At 46.7% G+C, this 18,895-nt stretch overlaps 1 long non-coding RNA gene across 7 annotated transcripts in view; it reads left to right on the top strand.

The window, feature by feature from the left end:
- The window catches only part of LOC136010343 (uncharacterized), a 136,058-nt gene that overhangs the window by 59,029 nt on the left and 58,134 nt on the right, over positions 1-18,895 (top strand). For 6 of the 7 annotated variants that reach the window (XR_010610859.1, XR_010610868.1, XR_010610871.1 and 3 more), the window contains exon 3: positions 9,590-9,634. The exons of the other annotated variant lie outside the window; for it this stretch is intronic. This is a non-coding gene — a long non-coding RNA (uncharacterized LOC136010343). The remainder of the gene's footprint in view (positions 1-9,589; positions 9,635-18,895) is intronic. 7 annotated transcript variants of the gene reach the window in all.

Here is an 18,895-nt window from a genome sequence, read left to right as displayed (position 1 = left end):
TGCTCCCAAGGAACAAGGGATGGGACAAGAGGAACCGGCCTCAAGCTGCACCAGGGCAGGTTTAGATGGAGCTGAGGAACAATTCCTGCCCCAGAGGGTGCTCAGGCATTGGAACAGGCTGCCCAGGGCAGGGCTGCAGGCACCGGCCCTGCGAGTGCTCACACAGCGTGGAGACGAGGCCTCAGTGCCATGGGTCAGTGGTGGCCTTGGCAGAGCTGGGGTAAGGTTGGACTGGATGAGCTTGAAGGGCTTTTCCAACCTGGCTGATTCTGTGATTCTATAAAATAACAAGCTCTTTTATAGATCTTAGGCTGTGCAGGGGCTCTCTGAGGGAACGTCTTTATTGAGGCAAAAGTAGTGCACTTAGTTCTCACTCTGATTTTAGCTTCTGTGTGGCTCACTCTAATTTAGTTACCCTTAGGCTAGAACGTGCTGCTTTTTAGGATTATAGACCAGCCATTAATGGGAATGTAAGAGTGGGTGTGGATGCACGAAGGAAAGTGTGCCTAAAAACTCCCAAAGATGAGCCACTTGCTGATAATGTGCTTGGATGTTGTGCTGTCCTTGATCCTACTTGCAGGTGGTATGGGTGAGAGCTGCCAGTGGTTTTCTATGTAACAGTCACTTCAGCCTTGCAGTCTGTGGTTGGTAAGCTTTGGCTGGCCTCAGGCATGGGCAGCTGGTTCCTACAAATGGGTTTTCATCTGTATACGCAGTGATTTACAACTGTGTGTATGGATCAGTGTCTTTGCTTTCAGGTGGCACAAGATGCGTGGCTTTCAAATACACTTACAGATGGGTAGGGTTTGATTACTGGAACAGGCTGCCCAAAGAGGTGGTGAATGCCCCATCCCTGGCAGTGCTCAAGGCCAGGTTGGATACAGAGGCTTGGAGCAAGCTGCTCTATGGAAGGTGTCCCTGCCTGTGGCAGGGGTTGGAACTGGATGAGCTTTAAGGTTGCTTCAGCCCAAACCGTTCTGTGATTCTGTGGTTACAGCATTTACACACCAGTTCCAGGTCCGTAGTGCCTAACCTCACGCTCTGTCCACTGTCCCCATTGCTTCTGTTTGCAACTTTCCTTTCACATGTAATATTTACTAACACTTTTCTTCAAAGCCCTTTATTCCTCATGGCAATATTAAGAGGCAAAGAACAGATTCCGTAGTTGCCATTTATAGGAGTAAGCTACATACCAGTCGCAGCCTCCCTGCTTGCTGCCCTGTTTTAAAGGAGGTGTGAGAGCTGTGAATGCATCCTTCAGGATTTCAGCAAAGCCTTGATGCTTCACTCGGCTGTGCCAGAACACCCCAGTGCATGTTAAGATGCAGGAACAGCCCCTGGAGACAAGTCAGAGTTCCCCAAGAAATGCCAAATGGGATATCAAACCCAGTGTACAGGCAGAAGGAATCACAACGGTTGCCATCATCTATAGAATCATGGAATGGTTTGGGTTGGAAAGAACCTTAAGGTCATCCAGTTCCAAGCCCCTGCTGTGGGCAGGGACACCTCACACTAAACCATCCCACCCAAGGCTCTTCACAGCCTGGCCTTGAACACTGCCAGGGATGGAGCATTTATCACTTCTGTGGGTCCCCTGTGCCAGCGCCTCAGCACCCTCACGGTAAAGAGCTTCTGCCTTATCTCCAACCTGAACTTCCCTTGTTCCAGTTTGAACCCATCACCCCTTGTCCTGTTGCTACAATCTACCCTAATTTTCCTAGGGAAAGTGGGGCGATGTGGCTTAATGGCTTTTCCTCTTCTTCCCACTCCTTTGGGCACAACATGTGGGTGCAGGACTGTGGGACTGACACAGGCAAACAGTGCTTCCACTCAGGGCTCTTCCATCCTGCTCTAATTGTGCTTAGTGTGGCAGCTACTACTGTTCGGAACATGCTGCACTCATGCTATTAAACCCCTGAAATTCAGCTTCTAATTTATTTGTCCTCCCATTTGGAGGGAACAGCTAATGTGATTCCACGTAATAAACCCACCGAGGTGAGAACCCACCGAGGTGGCTTCCTAAAGGTATGATTTCCTTCGGATTCCTTTTTATCATCGATAGATTGCATTTAGTGTAGGCTTATGTCAGTGTGAGTCACTCGCAAGTGCCTCTTAACCCAATAAACCGGAGTGGTTTCTTACGGAAATACTATTTTCTGAGTTCTGTTTCTATGATGGCCTTGTTGAATCCCCGCTGACTCCACTGGAAATATCTCCATGGAAAGAAATAGCTGGTGTAATTTCATGTGGTAAATGGACATTACAGCGAGTCGCTGAGAGGAAAAATAGCCTCGAGTAATTAGGCAATGCTGTAGATGGTCTCTGTGTCAGCATTAGTAGGTATTTAATAGCATTACTGAGCATCAAAAGACCCATCAGAGGGGGTTGCACGGTTGGGTTGGGGTGGGTTTGCGTTGGTGTTTGTATGGAGGGTAGAACAGCATTAATGGTTTCACACTGAGGGTTTTTCCCTTCTGTTGTCGCTGCCCTACTTTGTGGTGGTGGCTGCATCACTCCGTGCCTTCATTTCCCCCCCATAACATACTCAGCTCTACTGAACACTAAAAATCATGGAATGGTTTGGGTTGGAAGAGACCTCAAAGCTCATCCAGTCCCAACCCCTGCCACGGGCAGGGACCCCTTCCAGTAGAGCAGCTTGCTCCAAGCCCCTGTGTCCAACCTGGCCCTGAACACTTCCGAATCCTAGATAAAGAAATCCTAGATAAAATCATGATTTCAGCCTTTTCCTGTCTTAGTCCTGCAGCAACAGCTGTTCAGTGGCAGCAGAAGGCAAAAGCTTTGCCATGGTTTGGAATTTTTGCCTGCAATAATAGTAAGAAACCTAGAGAAAGGAAGGTTTCCCAGCCTGAGGTAACAGTGCGCTTCTGTACCAGAGCACAGGGAGGCTCTAAATACTCTTTAAGAAATGGCTGTTAAACCTGGTCCTGTTTTGAGCTCAAATGTGAAGATTTATATTATACATGGGGAATTTCTAATGCTGGGGGGGGATACATTCACTGGAGTAGTCAGAATTCAGTGTTTGTAACACATGCAGCGCTGCGGCTGCTGTAAGGCACCACAGTTTTCATCATCTTACATCTACATGCATATACTGAGTTTCCAAATAGCTTCCTCCCCTCCGTCTCCACCATGGAATTTCATTGTGCGTGGTGTGAGGGATAAGCTGCTCAAACCCCCTCAGTTTCTGATGCCTGAAGACAGACTTGAGTAGATGTTTTTATTGCTTGATGGCACACACTGGCACCCAGTCTGTGCAGGAAATGCTGCCTGAGCAACTGGGTCCTTCATGGAGGAGATTGTAATCCTTATGGTGTGATGGGTTCTGCTCCATGGCATTTTGCAAAGGCAGTTCAAGACCAGGTGAGGGGCTTTGGACAAGGGCCTGTAGGGACAGGCCAAGGGGAATGGCTTTAACCTGCCCGAGGGGAGACTGAGATGAGCTCTTAGGCAGAAGCTCTTCCCTGTGAGGGTGCTGAGGCGCTGGCACAGGGTGCCCAGAGAAGCTGTGGCTGCCCCATCCCTGGCAGTGCTCAAGGCCAGGTTGGACACAGGGGCTTGGAGCAAGCTGCTCCAGTGGAAGGGGTCCCTGCCCATGGCAGGGGTTGGAACTGGAGGAGCTTTACGGTCCCTTCCAAAAGAAAACCCTTGTATGGGTCCGTAGGAGATTTTAGATCTGTTAATGCTGATGGTTTATTGATAGCAACTCCAGATCCTAATTAATTGAGATTTCAGCTAATTTTACCCATAAGCATATGATCTCTTGAGCAGATCTGCAAGGGAATAAGAGGATACATGGAGACCTGAGGGTTAACACAGCATCTAGGATCAAACCACAACAGAAAAACAAAGCAGAGAGTGGTGCATCAGGTTCATACATTAAATAAGTCATTTGTTAAGTAGAAACAAGGACAAACAATTCAAAATTAATGTAAAAGCTTACAAGATAGGAGTTACATAAAATCCAGAGTACAAACAGATGGATAACTGGTATTAACAGGTAACATGAGAAGACCTTCTAAATACATTGGAAGTTAGGGGCAGCCACAGGAAAAGGTAGGTCTACTCCTTAGCAAAGAGATGTTGAGAACTAAGAGTTATCACACTGAATAAACTGCTGAGTGTAACTATTTAACTATGGGTACTTTGAAGGAGCCAAACCCCCTTTGGATTTGCTGGGGGGGGTAATTGTGGCCATTAACAGCTCTCAGTTGAAAAGGGAGTGTATTGTGATTTTTCCCACCTGAGAGCAGTGCCGTTGTGAACCACTGTGTATGGGCAGGCGAACTGAGAGGTCAGGGCAAAATGTACACAAAGACTGACAGTTTATAAAGTGACAGTTTATAAAGTAACAGTTTGTAAGTGTTTAAATAAGTGTATTTATGTTTATTGCAGTGGATTGATGCGGTTTGGGTAAGGCCAAATTGCTGCGTCTGACACAAATGGGCTGTGTAGCAAAAAGGCAGCACAATGTGGAGCGAAAGGTTGTGATCCGAAACGAGGCTGCTGTTTCCTGGGGAAATCTGATTGCTAAAACAAGCTCTTACTTCATTCAAAAGTTAAAACGAAGTTTTCTGTTCAAGCAGGAGCAGAGAGAGAGCTCTCTCAAAAGGAACGATTCTAAATGGAGAAGGGAAGGGCATGGATGGCTCTGGGTGCTGGGATGTTGTAATTCATCCCCTGGCCATGGTTTCAGCCTGTGTTGATGAGTGCTTGGCCATCACCCAGAGATCAGCATGGAGCTGGGGCTGTTCCTGCTGGTCAGCTGGGATGTGGCTGCCCTGTTTGGGTCTGGGAAAGCTTGTGTAACCCCATGGCTACCAGCTGTGCTGCTGGGGCCTCAGAGGACAGTCCCTGACATGGAGTCACTGAGTCATAGGGTCACAGAATGGTTTGGATTGGAAGGGATCGTAAAGCTCCTCCAGTTCCAACCCCCTGCCGCGGGCAGGGACACCTTCCACTAGATGGGTTTCAGGGCTCAAGCGCACACTGAAGATGGGTCATGGAGAGCTTCTCATCAACCAGTACCCCAAAGTCCTTCTCCTCTGGGTTGATCAGTCAGAGCTGAGCAGCATTTGGGGAGGCAGTAATCATTGCAGTGATCATTGGGAACATCGGTTGTACTCAGCTGGGTTCTCAGTGTAATTTATCTGGGTGAGTACAATAGAGGGAAGAAGCTCATGGTAGGTGAGATCAAGAGTGGAACCCATATAGCAAATCTTCTTCTGTATAGGGCTGCAGTCTGTAAGCATTTAGGGCTCTTTATCACCTACAAGTGAGTGCTGAGCTGTTCTGACCGAGCATGCTGTGCATTTCTGTGTCTATGGATCATAGGCTGGGATTTCTCACTCTGCTCCCTTGGCCAAATGTGCTGCTATCATATCAGCAGTTACCTTTTGCCAGGGCTAAATGCTCCTAAAATGAAACATGTTAGTAGGTCATTTTAACAGCAACAACAGATTTACAACCCTTTCCAAAGGCTTCATGCAAACCTGATGTTCCGTAAGTGCTCCATACTCAAATGGAAGGATATATTTTCTTCTGAGGGCAGTTTCTGTGCCATTTTATGGGGAAGATTCATTTCTGACTGTTTCTCAAGCATGGAGAGCAGTGTGGGAGCAGAAAGAGGATTGGGGGAGAGAAAAAGTAGTAGCAGATGATGTCCTAGTAGTTAAGTACTACTTCTCTTGTAGAAGAATTGTTTCCAGGACAACAAGGTTGATGAGGGAGTTACAAAGTGAGTACGAGTTTCCTTCCCCCTTCGTTTATTTGTTAATAATCTGGAAGGTAGGAAGACCTCTCTTTGTACTTGAGTTGTGTTACATCAGTTTATTTTTAGTCTGTACTAGGTGGTTGTTAGCTATGTATACCTGGTATACATAGGAGTAAATATATATGAGATATGTATATATAGAATCATAGAATAGTTAGGGCTGGAAAGGACCTTAAGATCATCTAGTTCCAATATATATAGAGAGTAGGTACATTAGGGGTAAATATATACGTCAACCCTTCCATATCTGGTGTGCAAGACATCCTCTTTGTGTTGGGTTCTGTTAAGATCTCATGGTATCTAAACAAATCACTGTTTGGACTATTAAGGGCTCTGGGATTTTGGCTTTTCCTGTTTCAAAGCAACAGAACAAGAGGTTTGTGCTTTGTTTCAGGCTCATCTCACTGGTGGGATGTGAGTTTCTTCAGCTCAGAGCAGCTTCCAGTGTCTGAAAGGGCCTACAAGGATGCTGGAGAGGGACTCTTCATCACGGACTGACGTGATAGGACAAGGGGTGATGGGTTCAAACTGAAACAGGGCAAGTTCAGGTTGGAGATAAGGAAGAGGTTCTTCACTGTGAGGGTGCTGAGGCGCTGGCACAGGGTGCCCAGAGAAGCTGTGGCTGCCCCATCCCTGGCAGTGCTCAAGGCCAGGTTGGACACAGGGGCTTGGAGCAAGCTGCTCCAGTGGAAGGGGTCCCTGCCCATGGCAGGGGTTGGAAGTGGGTGAGCTTTAAGGTCCTTTCTAACCCAAACCAGGCTGTGATTCTATGAACTGTTCGCACAGAATCTCTCCCCTGTTGCTATAATACATATGTTTTGTCTATACTAATGCTATACTGTCCTGCAAATGAATTCGCAATAAATGAAAGGAGGTTATTTTCCCCTAGAGTATATTCAGCTGTAGGACTCCATTGTGTGATCTATTTTCAACCAGAGTTTAGGATTTGGAATAAGAAGCTACTGAATTCAGTGGAGTTGCCAATTTGGAAGGGGCATAGCTAGCAGAAGATCACACCCTGCTCCAAAATATGTTGATCTATTTAAAATCTGGAGGAGTATGATGAAATGTGGACTTGTGTGGTTTTCCTTTGTATAGTTGATGGTACTCTTGAGTTTAATTCCTTCCTGGATTGTTATTTTCTTCCTTCACAACAGCGTTTTGAGAGAAGAAATGTCATTTTTTAAACCCACAACTATGGGCTGTGCATTTTAGAGGCGAGCTTCACAAAAGCGGTGGTCAGGTCATTAGTGACAAGCACGCTTCATAAAGCTCTATTGTTGTTCTGGGAAATTAAATAGCTTGGAGGTTAATGGTGTCCCTGTTACAGGAGTTGGATGATTTCATGCCCCCAGATGATGTATGTGTTGATTTCATATTGAGGTGGTAGAATTCAGGTTGGTTGAGATTGAGAAAACACTTCGCACGCACTTGGCCTTTTCGTGCAAGTGCAAGGTTCTGCACGTGGATTGGGGCAATCCCAAGCGCAAATACAGTTCTGCCCATGGCAGGGGGTTGGAACTGAATGATCTTGAGGTCCTTTCTAACCCAAGCCATTCTGTGCTTCTATGGATGGAGCAGCCTGAGGAGAAGGACTTGGGGGTGTTGGTTGATGAGAAGCTCCCCAAGAACCGGCTTCAGTGTGTGCTTGAGCCCAGAACCCCCCCGTGTGCTGGGCTGCACCCCCAGGGCGTGAGCAGCAGCTCAGGGAGGGGATCCTGCCCCTCTGCTGTGCTGTGGGGAGACCCCCCCTGCAGCCCTGATCCAGCTCTGGGGCAGCAGCACAAGAGGGACATGGAGCTGCTGGAGAGAGACCAGAGGAGGCCATGGAGATGCTGCGAGGGCTGGAGCAGCTCTGCTCTGGAGCCAGGCTGAGAGAGCTGGGCTGGGGCAGCCTGGAGAAGAGAAGGCTCCTGAAGAGGAGACCTGAGAGCAGCTCCAGTGCCTAAAGGGGCTGCAGGAAACCTGGAGAGGGGCTTGGGACAAGGGCCTGTAGGGACAGGCCAAGGGGAATGGCTTGAACCTGCCCGAGGGGAGACTGAGCTGAGCTCTTAGGCAGAAGCTCTTCCCTGTGAGGGTGCTGAGGCGCTGGCACAGGGTGCCCAGAGAAGCTGTGGCTGCCCCATCCCTGGCAGTGCTCAAGGCCAGGTTGGACACAGGGGCTTGGAGCAAGCTGCTCCAGTGGAAGGGGTCCCTGCCTGTGGAATGGGTTGGGGCTGGAGGAGCTTTAAGGTCCCTTCCAACCCAAACCAGTCTGGGATACACCTGTATGAGAGTTGTCTGGTGAATTACTGAGATACTCTCTTTCCTAGGAGAAAAGACTACGACCTGGCATGAAAACTCAGGTGCTCAGGTGACTGTGTTGATTACTGCCCCATCTCCATTTCCCATGGCTCCCTACCTTGCTTGGAAGTTAAGCAGGTTTTCAAATCCATGTCAGCATTTACTTGTTGCTCTGTTACCCCTCCTGTCTGCAGACAGTAGCCAGAGGCCGGATTCTTTCTGAGTGTCCTCCTCTTTCTGTCTCTTCTTTCCTTGGAAGTGATTGTCTCAGAACAAGAACAGTGCTAACCTGGAGGGAGGAGAGGTCTCTGCACTTCATTTTCCAGTACATCCGCTGTTAATTATTCCATTATCTGGCACATATGAGTTCTTTATGGAGGTTTGTGTAGTTCTTCCAGGTCACTACTTGGCATAGAAAGGGAATGAGGAAGTTTCTCTGTGTCTGCTAAAGGTTTATTAATTATGTGGCTAAATAGAGAATGTAGCTTTAGAGCATTCTTTTCAAGGACAATGCTCTCATAACTCTACTGAGATTCTTGGGTTTGTGTTTTTGGTTGCTTGCTTTTCTTGTTTTAACCTTCAAAATGCTTTATCAAACACAAGTGAGTTCACATAAGATCATAGAATCATGGAATAGTTAGGGTTGGAAAGGACCTCAAGATCATCCAGTTCCAACCCCCCTGCCATGGACAGGGACACCTCACACTAAACCATCCCACACAAGGCTTCATCCAACCTGGCCTTGAACACCGCCAGGGATGGAGCACTCACAACCTCCCTGGGCAACCCATTCCAGTGCCTCACCACCCTATATAGATATACTTTCTTTGTTCTTACAGATTTGAACCCAACGTGCAGAGCAGGACATGATGACCAACCTATTCATATTAAACAATGTATTGTAGGGTGTCTGAAGCCTCCTTTAGCATCTATGGCTCCAGACCCAAGGACATCACCTTTCTGAAGTAGATGCTGAAGGCCAACAAGGAACAGACACAGAGTCTGACAAAACACTATGTTACTGTCTTTGAGCAATTAAATCCTTCTTTACATTTCTTCACTTTCTCTGTGGCTACAAGGAATTTCTTTGGGAAACTCTGCAATAGGATTGGGAATTTAGTTCTAGTTCTGCAGTGTTACGCTGAAATCAGATGGCAGTGTCCACAGTTCATCTTGGTAGAGCAATTCCATGTAACAGAAATAGTCTGGCAATCAAAATCAGAGAAACAAAAATCATGGAATCATAGAATGGTTTAGGATGGAAAGGACCTTCAGATCATCCAGTTCCAGCCCCCTGCCATGGGCAGGGACGCCTCACATGAGTCCATTCCACCCAGGGCTCTGTCCAGCCTGGCCTTGAACACTGCCAGCGATGGAGCATTTATGAATGATGGGAGTATTTTCCAGTGCTATCTGAAAGCAAACAGTAAACGTGAAGCATTAATTACCAATATAATGACAAACTTCAAGCAAATACTTCTTATAACAGAATTTGTCTTCTCTGTCTTGTTGCAGAAGAAGAAACAGCGACTGAGTTGTACAACCAGGACAATCCAAACTGTAAGTCAAAGAAAGCTCATTCTTCTCTTCTGTAAGACTATGGGCCAGGTCTTCTATAAGACAGTCATTTAATTCAAAGGACAAATAGTTTTGTCATTTCCTGGGCTGTGAGTGGAGCATGTGCAGTTCATAGAGCTGTTCTGAGTTCCCTGGTTCCAAGCTGTGTGGTTCAGGGTGAGTTGCGTTGGGTAGATAATGTCTTTCCCATTCTCATCGCTGTATCAAGCATAAAGTAGTTCAAGATAAGTGCCATGTGGTTGCTTTATTACTGTTATTATAGCAGTGATGGTCCAAGGATGCGCAGAGGGGAGGTTTGCAGGGAAAGGCTTTATCTGTTAGACTGGTTCTGGTAATGTTTGGAGAGCCAGACCAACCTGCAAGGATGCACAAAGGGCTGGAAAGGGGTTTTGGGCTGCAGAGGTTGTTGGTATTTGCCATAGTATCTGTTGGTGTAAGAAAAGCTTTAACCTTACTTTAAGGCTGCTGTATTTCTGGCTGAGTGTTTTCAGATGTATCCAAGCCATTTACTTGAGAGTTCTGTGTGTGTTGATGGTTTAGTGCAGGAGGCTTTTCCACTTTGGTCAAGAAAGCAGGATGTTTCTCAGTAGTATTTTAGATAACAAGGCTTGCTGATTCACTTGTAATAGACAAAGGCAAAGATGGATGCTTTTAGCTGTCTTCAACCTGTACTATGTGACAGCAACATCGATATTGCAGTTCTAATAACCAGACCTCAGGTTAGTCTGAGCTTGGTTTCACACTGGCTAGCAAGTGAACTCATTAAAAGCTTGTGTGAGCCTTTCTGTGTACTGTTGACTCAACTTTAAAGTATCTGTAAGGCTGCAGAATGTGTCTCAGCTTGCTGAGGGATGAGGATGTGTTTCACACAGAGGTTTGGAAAGTATTGATGGCTTCAGTTCATCAAACAGCTTTTTGTGATGCTTTCTATATTGTTTTCCTATGACTTTACATTTATACCTGTGTCTCTTTTTTTGGTCTGAAAAGAGTAAGTAATCCTACAGACTTGCTTTTTATAGGCACTTTCTATTTAAAAAGTGGTAGAACATGTGTCAGACATATGCAATTCCTTTAGCATCATGTTTTCCGCACTGATTTAACAGCTATTGAGTCTCCTCAAATATTCTTGTTTCCAAGACCTGTTTTATGGTAATAAATCTTCTCGGCTGTAAAATTCCTGAAATGATTCAGTAGGGTGATTGTTTCCGTAGCACATTCCCTCAGAGATCAGAGTTAGAAATAGAAAAGTCCTTCATGAGGTCAACTTCTTCCCTGCAATGCTTGTAGTCAGTGCTGGAAGTGATAATGCAGTTGCCAGCGCTTGTTCTGGAGAACTCCCATTGTTCAGTTTTCCCTAATGTCCTGATCCCTCTCTTGGTAATGTACAGTAAGTTTTCTATTGGAGTGTCGTGCCAAACTACATTGAGAAGTGCCTCATCGAGGTGGAGAAGAGAAGTTGTGATGGGATGTAAGAGTCCAGAGGAGGCCACAGAGATGCTGCAGGGGCTGGAGCAGCTCTGCTCTGGAGCCAGGCTGAGAGAGCTGGGCTGGGGCAGCCTGGAGAAGAGAAGGCTCCTGAAGGGGAGACCTGAGAGCAGCTCCAGTGCCTGAAGGGGCTGCAGGAAAGCTGGAGAGGGGCTTGGGACAAGGGCCTGTAGGGACAGGCCAAGGGGAATGGCTTCAACGTGCCCGAGGGGAGACTGAGATGAGCTCTTAGGCAGAAGCTCTTCCCTGTGAGGGTGCTGAGGCGCTGGCACAGGGTGCCCAGAGAAGCTGTGGCTGCCCCATCCCTGGCAGTGCTCAAGGCCAGGTTGGACACAGGGGCTTGGAGCAAGCTGCTCCAGTGGAAGGGGTCCCTGCCCGTGGCAGGGGTTGGAGCTGGGGGAGCTTTAAGGTCCCTTCCAACACAAACCACTCTGGGGTCTGTCTCAAAATTCCTATTGAAAACATTAATCAAATTACCAAAGACTTCCTTCATTTCCCTCTCCATTTGCACTGGAGGCTGGCGGATGATGCACTCTGCACAGTAGGCTTTTTGGCATAAATGTTGATACAAGAAGAAAGGTTTCCTCCAGGATAGTTGTTAACACCTTCCTTCTATATATACTGAGCACCATTCATAGCTGTTGGTTTCTCCTGATGGATGTAAGCCTCAGCAACACTACGGGGTCTGTTGTGTTGCCAGCTTGTCTCCCGTGGGTTGTCATGAGAGGAAAACAGCTGCAGGAACAAATGCAGGACAAAACCAAAGTGAGTGGTGCAGTCCTTGAGGTGGACTGTGACTGAATGCATTGTCAGGCATGCAAGGATTGAGTCATGATCCCTGCTCTGTCTGTCTCTGGGGGGTGGCCACACGTGATACAACCCATGTGGCTTTCTGGCAACTGGAAAAGGCTGTTAAAATTAGGCATTGCTTGTTGGGAGCAGGTAAGAAAGGAATTCTGCCAAGAGCCTATAGGGAGCTCTGTATTGCGTTTCCAAGGCAATCCATTAGATTGTTCATCTGGAGTATCATGTGTGCAAAGAAAAGGGAGAGGTGTTTATGCCAAACCTTTACACAGCTGGAGCTCTAGGTAGAAACAGCAGCTTTAGACCAGGGTTACACAGAGTCCCTTCATCTTGAAACTTAAGTTTTCTGACACACTGCTGTGTTCTTTGTTTGATGGTTCCTAGTTAGACATCAGATACTGCAATCATCGTTTAGGTTGCTCTGCAGTGAGGGAAGCAGTAAGTTCTGCGGTTAGCTCCTCCTTGGGCAGTTCCTTAAAATAGTCAGGCTTTGGATCTGGGGTACTTGATCCTCACCACCCTCACAGTGAAGAATTTCTTCCTAATGTCCAGTCTACATCCCCCCTCTGTCAGTTTAAAGCCATTCCCCCTTGTCCTGATTTGTTGTCTGCCTCATTATTTCCATCTAAACTGTGCACTTTAATCAGCGGCTTTTACTGCAAGGCACAAACCTTAGGGCTTTCAATATTGTACTTTAAACTGATCCAAAATAGCTTTTGTTGTGTTCACAGATAGTGCTGGTCATCATACAGAATAATCTCTGCACTTAAAAGGTGGGCTCAGGATTCAGGATTATGTCTACACTGTAGGATCTCCACAAGAGTGCATTGGGTCATGTCAGTGTAGTAATTCCAGTAAATGTCTTACAGAAGAAACTAATATTCGGGACCACAGGGACGAAGGGAGGTTTAGATGGAGCTGAGGAACAATTCCTGCCCCAGAGGGTGCTCAGGCATTGGAACAGGCTGCCCAGGGCAGGGCTGCAGGCACCGGCCCTGCGAGTGTTCACACACCGTAGAGACGAGGCCTCAGTGCCATGGGGCAGTGGTGGCCTTGGCAGTGCTGGGAATGGTTGGACTGAATGAGCTTGAAGAGCTCAACATGATTGATTCTATGGTTATGTGTGTATATATATATATATATCTCCATCTGTGTGCAGATGGAGAGTGGTCTAGTAAAGGGACCAGGTAATGAGAAGCTTTTCTCTGGCAGTTGATGTTCTGCCAACTCATGTCCCTTCCGCAAAGTCACTTTGTCAGTTGTTTGTCACCCCTACCTGTGATGTGAGGGCACCGTATCTGCTTCAGATTTTGAACACAATGGTGTCTATTAGTATTTGATTCTCCAGCAGGAATAGACTAATCCCTGCCCTCGTGAACCAGCCCATGCATTGCACATATGTGAGCAAACAGTGTCATGCAGCCTCTCAGTATCTGAAGGGGTGTGCAGGGATGCTGGAGAGGGACTCTTCATCAGGGACTGTAGTGATAGGACAAGGGGTGATGGGTTCAATTTAGATTGGATATAAGGAAGAAGTTCTTTACTGTGAGGGTGCTGAGGCACTGCCACAGGGTGCCCAGGGAAGTTGTGAGTGCTCCATTGCTGGCAGTGTTGAAAGCCAGGTTGGACAGAGCCTTGTATGACATGGTCTAAGGTGCAGTGTCCCTGTCCAGGCAGGGGCTTGGAACTGGATGATCTTAAGGTCCTTTCCTGCACAAATCATTCTATGATTCTATGATTCTCTGTTGCTGTTCAAGTCTGATACCTGAGCGAGTTGAACACTGAAGAGGGTTTGAAAAGCACAGGCAGCAGCAGTGAAGAAAGCCATTTCCCTCTTCAGGTGGATGTTTTCTCCTTTCATGCCATACACTAGTATGAAAGCAGACAACCGACCAAGAGGTCAGTGCTGTTGGATGCATGTGGAGTAGCCGTTAGCACAGGCAGTGGGTATTCAAACAGAAACTCCCCATTTGACAGTGCTGGCTTCTACATGACTTAGAGACATAAAAACACAGCTTATCCTTAAAAGAGCACTTTAAAGTTTTGTCAGATACGAAAGTACCTGTAAGTTAATGTGTGCTTTGCAGGGGGACTGTGCTGGGACTGGTTATCACATTGCCACTATATCAGTGTCTGTAGTAGGATGGCTTTGTACACAGAAGTCTGGTACCGTTAATGCTGAGACATCTTTATGTGCACTTGTAGGAGCACTGCTCTTGTGCCACATGGAGCTGTGTGCTGGAGTGATCCCGTTTGCTCACTGCACATTGTTGGGCTGAAGGATGGGCTATGGATCAGCTCTGGATTCTCTGCAGCCGTGTTCCAGGGCGCAGGAAGCCCCAGGCAGCTGAACTCTCGTATCTTCTGTGTCCCCTTATCCCATAGGAATACAACTGCAGAAAACTTGTTTTAGCAGCTGAACATGGAATTTAGTGTGAACCTGGAATATCTGTGTTCACAAGAGTTGGCTTATACGTTCCCAAGCGAACTGGTACATGGCATGTGTTAATCAGCATAGAATGATAGAACCCCAGGTTGGAAGGGACCTCAAGGATCATCTGGTCCAAGCTTTCCAGGTAAAGCATGACCTGGGTTCAGATGTCCCAGCACCCTGTGCAGATGAATCTTGACAGTGTCCAACACTGAGGAATCCATCACTTCCCTGGGGAGATGATTCCAACGCTCTCATTGGGAAAACTTTCCTCTTGTGTCCATTTGGAATCTCCCCAGGAGTAACTTGTGCCCATCACCCCTTATCTTTTCCATGGGCCTCCTTGTCTAAAAGGGAGTCTCCATCTTTGTAGCCACCCTTTAAATACTCGAACACAGGGATAAATCTCTCCCAAGCCTTCTTTTCTTGCCTTCCTCCCTTGTGCTCTCTTAATCAGAATCTGTCCCATACTCTAAAAGTACGGGTTTATAAGACTTTTAATGTTTGAAAGTGCAAGACACCAGTGCTTCTAAAGTCTTTTTTCTTCTTTCAATTTATTGCTCAAAAAGCAAGATAAAAGCACCGGCTTTCAACTCCTTTTACATCTCCAGGATGCAGGGTTTACCTGGATCTTAGGAATGTAAATCCTAAGTCAGTTTGGTATCCAGCTTGCAGTGGTGCTTACTCTGCTGTCTTGTTTGGTTCTCTTCAGGCAAATACACCTGCACACAGTCACACACAGAGTAAGAGGAATACAGGATCTTAAATACACTCTTTATACCTGTATAAGTGTCTGTTAGTGCTGGGAAGCGAGCATTAGGCAAAGGATGGGTCCTGCTCTTTGTAAATGGTGAAAAACCATCACCTTGACCATGTAAATGCTTGTGTATTAATGATACTTTTACTTAACACGAGACTAAAACATCATTACTAATCTGTATTTAGATTAAATTTTCCCCTAACTGAGGCTGATTTCTCTAGCTCAGGGGTGAAAGCTGAAGGCTATATGACTCACAACTGTTTCACATATTCTTTCGCTTTATCTGTTCACATGAACACAGAACAGTACGGACATGGTTATTAACACATGGACGTGGCTAGCTATGTTTGAAGCCTTGGCTTTTAACCAGAAGACCCATTTTCATTTGCAAAGACACGAAGTCTTTGTGAGTAGCCTTAGTCACTGAGTTCTGCCTGCGGATTAGCCAGTAACGTGTAGTCTCTGAGGGATGGAGGTAGTACAGCCTGTTTACTTCCAGCTTAGAAATCACTGTTTCTGCCTTCTTGAGCCTGCAGTTTTATAATAGCAGGTTTATATCTCGCAGTTTTATTTGCTTTGGGCTTTCAGTCTGGCGTGAAGGTGATGGGGACAAGATGTAACTTCATATGAAAAGGGAAAAAAGGGATTTTATTCTGTAAGATTCATTGCAGATACATCGAGTTGTGAACATGTCTGAACTGCACTCTTCCTTTCCAGCTTCTCAGCACGTCTTCTGGGAGACTGCTGCTCATCTTCCATACAAGAAGTGCTTCTTCCCTCATCCCCCTTCATCCTGGCTGCTGTGTTGTCATGGCCACCAACACTGCCAGGGATGGGGCAGCCACAGCTTCTCTGGGCACCCTGTGCCAGCGCCTCAGCACCCTCACAGGGAAGAGCTTCTGCGTAAGAGCTCAGCTCAGTCTCCCCTCGGGCAGGTTCAAGCCATTCCCCTTGGCCTGTCCCTACAGGCCCTTGTCCCAAGCCCCTCTCCAGGTTTCCTGCAGCCCCTTTAGGCACTGGAGCTGCTCTGAGGTCTCCCTTTAAGGAGCCTTCTCTTCTCCAGGCTGCCCCAGCCCAGCTCTCTCAGCCTGGCTCCAGAGCAGAGCTGCTCCAGCCCTCGCAGCATCTTTAGGTCGCCCTAATAATACGAAGTACTTTACGTTGCCTTATGTACAAGCAGCTATCCAGTTTAAAGCTTGCTTCAGGAAACTCTGGAGCTTGTTACTCTGATGAGAGAGATGAGCTTTAGGGAGAGCACTTACGGTGTGAAGGTGCAATGACAGGTATACAGCAGAGCAGGGACCACAACCCGCAGGGTTTCCAAAAGCTCTGTGGCCACCACAAGCCCTATCACATGCTCTTCAGTGTCAGAAAGCCAGATACATCAAGTGTGAGCAAAGCATGGTGCAGATGGCACATATACTGCTGTATGATACCCCATCTAACTCATTTCCAACGAGCTGATGTTTTTGGATGCGACTGTTTTAAGCTGTGTGAATTCTCCAGGAGCCTGCCACCCACTGCTCTGCTGGTATGTGCAGAGCTGCCTGCATCCAAGCTGCAGAAAAGTAAATGTTACTAAAGGGATGCTCTTTGAGCGATGCTCTTCATCCTTGCAGTGTAACATCATGTGATGGGTTTGGATGTTTGTTTCGTCTCTGCCTGCAGTGAAGCGTGGGTATGGCTAAGCAGTTAATACATAAAATACATGATACAACATATTAATGCAGGAAATGGAAACATCTTAAGATGCTACTGAAAGTATATATTTAGGACTTTCAGTTTTCCTACAGTTTCCAAGCAGTGTTTTCTCTCCTGGTAGGATCAAGAATTACAGGTGCTGCTTCAGACCTGTATTCAGTAGGCCTGTATGAAAAAGAATTTGCCTTTAGATTAGAATTTATGACTTTTTCATCTCTTTCTTAGCTCTCAAATGCTAAATCTCTTGTATATTGTATGTATCGAGAGGAGGAGATAATGGGTGAGACAGTATCACATCAGGCTACTGAGATGGAGCTCAGAATTAACATTTAAAACTATATGGAAAGCCTTGCAGTGCAAAATGAGATTGAGGTCTTATGAAATAAAAGGGTAATAGGATGCAGACACGGAGGCTGGAGCTCTGTATGCAGTTTGTACTTCTCATCTGTTGCTAAGCTTGGACAAGGTGCTTTGCATTTTCCTGCTTCATTTCTCCTGTCAGATACATACATTTTACTTGCTAATGGTAAAGCACTTTAACATCTTCAATTAGTAGTATTATAGGCTTGTATAAGCTTACTTTAAATCCTTTTCCTCCCCACTCATGCCTTCCCAAAGACAAGAATAAATAGAAATCCATTCAGATGGTATTGATTAACCAAGGTTCTGCTTAAGGTAGGATTGAACAGATACTTTTTGTCCAAACAGCCAGGGAAGGGCTGCAGACCGAGAGTGCTGTTGGGTACACGGTGTCCCTGGTTCTGGGGGGGTGTGGTTTGGCAAGAGGCATTTCCTTGTTCATTTTGCATAGCAGGCTGGAGTTGCAAAACCTCCCGGCCTAACAGACCTTTGTCGACTGCTTTACATCGGTATTGTCATCGATCAAGTAGAGCTTGGAGCATCACCGGTGGGTGGCCAGCCTGGAACCTGATGGCGACGCTGCCGGTGTACTCTGTACCATTATCCAGTGCTGTGGCTCAGCACTTCAGCAGCATCATCAGCTTCTCATCAGCTTCTGGCCCACAGGAGTGATGGTTGAGGTACCACAACCCTAATGCTGTTACCCAGCATCAGTGGACAGCTCACCCGCATGTTGTACAGCATGGCAAGTATGAATCTCTGCACAGTTGTCATGAGATGCTGCTGCTGCTGTTGCAAGAAGTGTATTCAAGCAGATATCAAGCTAGTGGATGCAGAGTTTAAGCAGGAAAACACATCGATTTCACACAGCCAAGTGTTGCAGAAGCAGTTCAGGGGAGTTAAATCCATTGAGACATCCTTGCTTAGAAGCAGCCCGACACACTGATGTGCAGCTTTGCATTCTCCACTGCCATTACCAACATCCTGGCAAGAATCCCATGTGTAGAGCTGAGGAAGTAAAGAGTACAAAAGCAGAACTCTTTGGGCTTTTTGTTCTGTGTTAGCCGTCAGCCTTGCTGCAACTGTGCTGTGACAGAGCATCTGTATTCCACGTCTAGCAACACAGAGACAGTGTACTCCTGAAGGCTGGCTGCTGGGTTTCAGCTCAGGGTGTTAAAAGCCCCTACAGTATGTGTACAAGCTAGCTGTAATGTATTTTAATGCAATACAATGGCTGCAAACATGCTGTAGAAGGGATGAGACAGGGATTCCCCACCTCTCATTTGTCATCTTGCTGCTTGGATTGTCTTCCCTTGCACAGATTTGTGCAGAGATGCCTCATCATCCCCCTCCTGTGCTGTCAGCAGTGGCATCTGTCTTTTGAAATACAACAAGTCTTAAACGTTGTTGCTGAGAAGCCATTGGTGCTGTATGACAGCAGAAGCATCCCTGTTCTTCCCACCACACACACCCCTATAGAGGATCTATTGTAAATAGAGAGCTCCAGGAAGCAGAATTCCCATCCCGTGGGAGCCTGCTCATATCTGACTTCTATTTTATGCACTGGGGAGCTTGGAGTTACCCACCCTGGGGCTGGCAGGCAGCCTGGCAGGAAGCTGGACAGACTGGCCTGCCCGCCAGTTAGTGCCTTTTATAGAGCACTTGGATGGAATCGGCACATTTCCATGCAACCGGTGCCTTG

The sequence above is a fragment of the Lathamus discolor genome, chromosome 1 (assembly GCF_037157495.1).
Source record: "Lathamus discolor isolate bLatDis1 chromosome 1, bLatDis1.hap1, whole genome shotgun sequence".
NCBI classification, from domain to species: Eukaryota; Metazoa; Chordata; class Aves; order Psittaciformes; family Psittacidae; genus Lathamus; species Lathamus discolor.
Note: the sequence above shows the minus strand (reverse complement) of the source record. Positions and strands in the feature narration are given on the sequence as shown.